The following is a 6,000-nucleotide window of genomic DNA, read 5'->3' as shown; positions in this document are numbered from 1 at the left end:
ATACTGTCTCCTGGATCTGGCACCCAGGGATTCAGATCTAATTGGTCTGGGATGTGGCCTGGACATCAGGAATGTTAAAAGCTTCCCAAATGATTCTAACATGCAGTCAAGGTTGGAAAGTACCACTTTAGAGTAGGCCAAGATTTTGTTTTTAGTCCTTGGCTCTTGGCTTTGCACTTGCCAGCTGTAGCCTGGTCAAGTTATTCAGCCCATCAGGGTTTAACGCCTTCACCTGTAAAATGAGGCTAAGAATGCACGCTTTCTCAGGTTGCACAAAACAGAACGAAAGAGCTAGATAACAATTCCTCAGCAAGCTTCATTATATTCTTTTAAAATGGAATTTTGTTTTATTTATAAGAGGTAAGCTCATTAATGAAAATGAAGACTGATGCGGGGTTGGTGAGCCAAGGAGTTGAAAGAAAGATTTCTTGGACTCTCAAGGTCTCGCGGTTGTGCTCTTTTATGGTGTGGAATAGCATGGGGACAGGACCCATGGGCAGTCAGAGCTGCTGCAAACATGGGTTGAGGGTAGGGCTAAATTTGAGGCATAGGTATGTGAGTTCTCTCTTTACAAGACAAAGGAAAGAATATGTGAAAAAGGTTCTTAAAATGGTATCAGTGCCGGTAGGGTCTGGTTATTGAGTGGTCCTATAACTTTAGATAAGAATCAAACCAGATTAAGTAAATGGCTGAAGCCACCACCTTAAATATTATTTTTAGCTAAAGACAAAGTAGGATGTTGGGGGAGGAGGGGGAGTCGATCATGGGAGATTACCACACAAGTACAGTAAACAAGATGCAGATTTAAGACCTTGCCTTTGGCATTGATTAAGAGTTTCTAGAGATAAGGTCATCCCCCCTTCTTCCCAGTACAGAGAAGGAGACACCTTTACAGATGGAGATTTCCTTTACAATGTAAACGTCTCTTAACCTAGGGTAAGTAAATTCTACTCCTCAGAGCCTCCTTCCCGTCTGCAGTTTTTAAAAGTAATCAGCCTAAAATAATCCTCATCAAAGACAATCTAGAAAACGAGGGAGGAAAACCCCGTTTGAGTCCTCCCCCTTCAACTTCTCACGTATTGCCTTTCGTTTTTGTCTTTTTCATGTTGCACGTATTTTTACGTTGCTTCTAACCGGGTTTGAAAGCATCGTGAAATACAATTTACATCCCGCTTTTCACTCGACTCGTAGGATGATGAGGGAATATCCAAAATTTCAAATCTGCCGAGGTTTCAGAATTCTGGGTGTCTCAGCAAGTTGAGGTGCATCTCCCAGATTGAGTGTCACGGAGAATTTTCCGTCTGCCTGCTTGTGATTTCCTTGGTGCCAGTTTGGCCCCTAAGAGGTCCACTTGGCGCGCACCAGAGATCGTCATCCAGGGATCGACCCTGAGGGCACGTGGACCACTCTGAGCTGACTTTTCATCTGGAAGACCCTGCTGGTCTTTATAGTTCAGGGCAGAGCTGGTGCTATCTTCATGAAAGATTAAACTGTATTATTATCAGGAAGAGAGGATCTCCTCTCTTGCGACAGTGCATGGATGTCTGCACTCACCTCATCCTGTCAGCAGCCCAATTACTCTTCCATGCCCCAGCACTCACACTCTTCATTTTCAATCACACAGACACTGTCCTGACTCAGGGCAGAAAGAAGCAGCTCTATTTTGCATCCAGTTGCCCTCACCTACAAGCCCAGCCCTCCTGGAGTTTCTGGGCTGTCGAGGAAGCAGCATGATGTTTGGGGAGAAGCACCGTCTTTGGGATCTAGCAGCCCTGATTCTGAATCCAAGGTCTGCAACTCACTTTATGATCGACCTTCGGTAAGTCACCTAACACTCTCAGCCTCTGTTTCCTCATCTCTGAGAGGGGAACCACGCGATCTGTCTTGTAGGATTGCATGAAGGTTAACGATGAACTCATTTATCCCCTAAAAATTATTTTTCAAGCACCTACGATATGCCGCAGACTGGGTTAGAGGCTCGGAGTATTGGCGAGCAAGCCAGTAAGCTCATGCCTGCAGGAAGTTTGCAGTTTTGTAGCGAAATTCTTCAAATGGAGATTACATTCCTGTGCGGTTCAGATTCGGATGGCACGTATGTGATACTCCCAAAGTGCACTGCGATGGCGCCTGATGTAGATGTTGGGGATTTTAAAAGTAAAGAGAGCGGGTGGTGCTGATGTGGCAGATCCACTCTTATTGCTTCTCTTTAATTCCAGAGAAATTCTGGGTAAAATATAACAAGAAAAAAGAAATGTAGCTGAGCTTGGAAAAAAGAAAGGAGAACTTCAATGTAGAAATAAAGAGGAAGCTAAAAGCTGGAGTGATGAGCGGGAGCTGTAGCTAGCCAGGCCCCAGGTGTCTCCCGTGTGCGTGGAGCTCCTGGCTTCCTGCAGAACTTACCCATCTGTGAAATGGGAACGTGAAACTCTCCACCTGCTGGCTGAGGGGCGCAGCAAACAAGCCAAGCTTCTGTCTGGGGTTGTGGGTGGGAAAAACGTCCCCTGAGGGAAGCTGGAATCCCACGGGGCCCTGTGCATGGGTGCAGGTTCTAATTTTGCACCATCACTCAGGGTGGGAACCCTGAGCAGAGAGGTTAACATAAACACTGGTCCAAAGGGCTCTGATGGGGGTGCACCTAAGACCACCCCATGGGGCACCTCCCCACCCCAGGACCTTTGTACAGGCTTCTCCCCACCAGGGGTACTTGTTCCAACTCCCCCTCACATCGTCCCCTCTCAAACTGCTTCACTGCACACTGTCTTGACCCGAATGTCACAGTCTCAGAGAGGCTGTCCCGGGCCTCCACGATTAGATCAGAGCCCCCGTTACGCTTTCCCAACTCCCTCCTTCTCTCTTTCATATTCCTTACTACAAGCACAGCTTAAGAACTGTGTAATTATGTGTTACACGAATTATGTGTTACACGACGGCCTCCCCTCCTAGATCATTAGATGGTCAAAGTAGGAAACTCACACATCTGTCTTTATAACGATACGCTACGCTTCCCAGCCTAGTGCCTGGCATGTAGTCAGTGCTCAAAAAATGGATAGTGAATGAATGAATGAATGAATGAATTTGTTTGCCCTCCCCAGCTATGTCCATGACTCCCATCTCCTACCAACCCCAGCCAGAAATAAAATAACAACAATGTTACAATTCATTTGTCTGTTTATTGATATCTTCCTGCTTTGTAGCTACTGTGGGGTGAAAATAGATACTCTTCTACAGCAGCGGTGCTCAGACCTCCGGGTCCGCCAGCGACATCTGGAGGGCTTGGTGAAACGCAGATGGCTGGGCTCCAGCCCCAGAGTTTCTGATTCAGTGGATCTGGCCTGGGAGCCCAGGATTTGCATTCCTGATGCGTTCCCAGGTGATGCTGATGCTGCTGGTCGCTGGACCACACCTCGCGAACCACCACTGCCCAGCATCATCAGTTTGGTTTGTTTGATTTTAGAGCCAGAGCTATAAAATATAGCACCACTGACTCGACTGTAGGCATCTCGTGAAAACTCGGTGTAGACGAGTGATTAATGCAGTCGACGCCTGATGGTACCTAAGTGGTCTTCCTGGGGAAGGTGGGCTTCCTGTTTTTCTTGTAAGTGGGGGAGAAAGCGGAATGGTGAAGAGCTGGGATTCTGGAGTCAGGGCTGCTGAGTTCAATCCTGGCCCCAACCCCTGCAAGTGCCGGAACTCAGGACAGTTACGTATGTAACCTCTCTGACTCAGTTTGCTGATCTATAAAATGGGATGAATTGCAAGACCTGCTTCCCAGGGGGTTGAGGACCACAGGAGACAATATTTATCCTGTCCTTTCAACAGTGCCTGGCATTTGGTTATTACTCCCCCAATGTTAGTTATCGTAATGCGAAAGGAAGGAGGGTTTAACAGTATGTGTTAGGCATCATCTTAGGGGTTTTCACAGACGTTGTGTCATTTAAGCTTCTCAGCAATGCTATGAAATAGGTCTTATTAGCTCCATTTTATAGGGGAGGAAACTGAGGCATGGAGAGGTTAAGTAATTTGTCTAAGAGTACGTAGACAGTAGGAATATCTAGGGTTGGCACCCAGTCTGTGTAGTGCCATCCACTGTTATTCTGGCCATGCCAGCCCTCCCAGGAGCTCCAGGAAGCAGACTGGCAGCCCCACCACAGCAGAGGCGGGGTCCTGTCCATCCTGTCTGTCTAGAGGTGCTTCATCTCCTTCTTCAGTTTCCTTTTCTTCCCACGCGTGCCCACGCTGCTCCGACGCCCTCCTCCAGCTGTCCCAAGGCTGCAGCTCTGTCCTTCCTCACTCGCACTGAAGGGTGAGACTGTCACGGAAACATTTCAAAGAAGCCTCAGCCAGGAGGGCTGCGCTGTCCATCACGCTCAGAGGGACAGGCTCCGTGGGCTTCACCTGCCTGAAGGCGACAGTGCTCCCCAGGAGCGCCACGAGGGCAGGGCCAGAAGCTCGTAATGGCATGGATGCCTGGCTTTCGAGCAGGTTCGCAGGAGCTGCCTGACTTGCAAAGGACATGGCCTCTCGCTCCTGTCTGAGGGCAGGACGGACGGATGTGGCTCTGGTCTCCCTTTTCCGAGTAAAGCTGAGCAGAAGTGGCAGTGTCCGCCAGAAATGGCAGCCCCTGACTGTCAGGCGTTGAGCTGGTCCTCTTCTCGACTGGTTTGGACAAAATGCTTTTGAGGGTGTTACTGGAAGAGCATCCAGGCGAGAATGGAGCTGCAAGGTAGGTCACTCCAACCCAAGTCTCGGCTGTGTGGCTTCAGATGAGTCACACGCTTTGCAGTCTCAAGGCCCCCTGGAAGGTGGAACCACCCCTGCCTGGCACCCATTCCTTGACTGGGGGGCTTTGTGCATGAATGACATACGCACCTCCCTCGGGGTGTGAATTGGGCACTATAGAAAGTTGCTGGAGCCTTAGGTCTCATTTGTTTGACTTTTTTTTTCTTTTGGTGAGGAAGATTCACCCTGAGCTAACATCTGTGCCAATCTTTCTCTTTTTTTTTTGTTTGAAGAAAATTAGCTCTGAGCTAGCATCTGTGCCAACCCTCCTCTACCTTATATATGGGACACCGTCACAGCATGGCTGATGAGTGTTGTAGGTCTGTGCCCAGGATCCGAACCTGGGCTGCTGAAGCAGAGTGCGTGGGACTCAACCACTATGCCATGGGGTCAGCCCTGATTTAACTTTTCAAACACATAATGGATTGTGTGATCCTCTTCCTAATAAATCTCATGGCTGTGCATCACCCTCAGGGTCAAGTTCAGAATGTTTTATAAGGCTGTGTAAGCTGGGGTTTGCCATAAGTGGCCCAATGACATAATGGGTGTGAGACTGGCTCATTTATTTGGGAAGAATCTCAGGAAACCCCCACATAGGGGTGTGGAAGCGAAACAGGGAAGGGAAAACTACCGATAAAGTGTTGTCATCAAGCATGTTAACACCGCGGACAGTCGGAGGGTGATCCTGTGGGGAACTCCAGGGACGAGTGTAGAGTATGCACTTCAGAGTCAGCTCCCCTGGGGGAGGGAGCTGGGGTATTTATCCTCCAACTCTTGTCAGTCATTGATTGGGGACCTCTGGGGGAGAGAGCATGAATACACTGGTGCATCTAGGCTGCAAGGATGGGGCCAAAGTGGGACCCAGACCCAGAGGAGGTCCTCAGGCAGGGAGATGCTGATGCTGGCATTCGGAGGCCAGGGGTCTTGCATTGAAGAAGGGACACCAGTGGGCCACCAGCAGCATCTCCCATGCCATCCACAGTCTGGCTCAGCCTACCCCTTTAGCTTTATCCCCCACTCCCCAACAACTCACAACCCACCCTCACAACTCACAGTCCACATGTGCATACAACCCATGACCCCCTCCACACAACCTACTACCTCCCACATAACCCAACACACATACACACACATGACCTACAATACGTGCACACAATCCTCAACACACACATAACCTTCATGCAACACACATAACCGCATGCAACTCACAACCTGCCACAA

The sequence above is a fragment of the Equus caballus genome, chromosome 13, assembly GCF_041296265.1.
Source record: "Equus caballus isolate H_3958 breed thoroughbred chromosome 13, TB-T2T, whole genome shotgun sequence".
In the NCBI taxonomy this organism is placed as follows: Eukaryota; Metazoa; Chordata; class Mammalia; order Perissodactyla; family Equidae; genus Equus; species Equus caballus.
The sequence above is the reverse complement of the archived record's forward strand: the minus strand, read 5'-3'. Positions refer to the sequence as shown.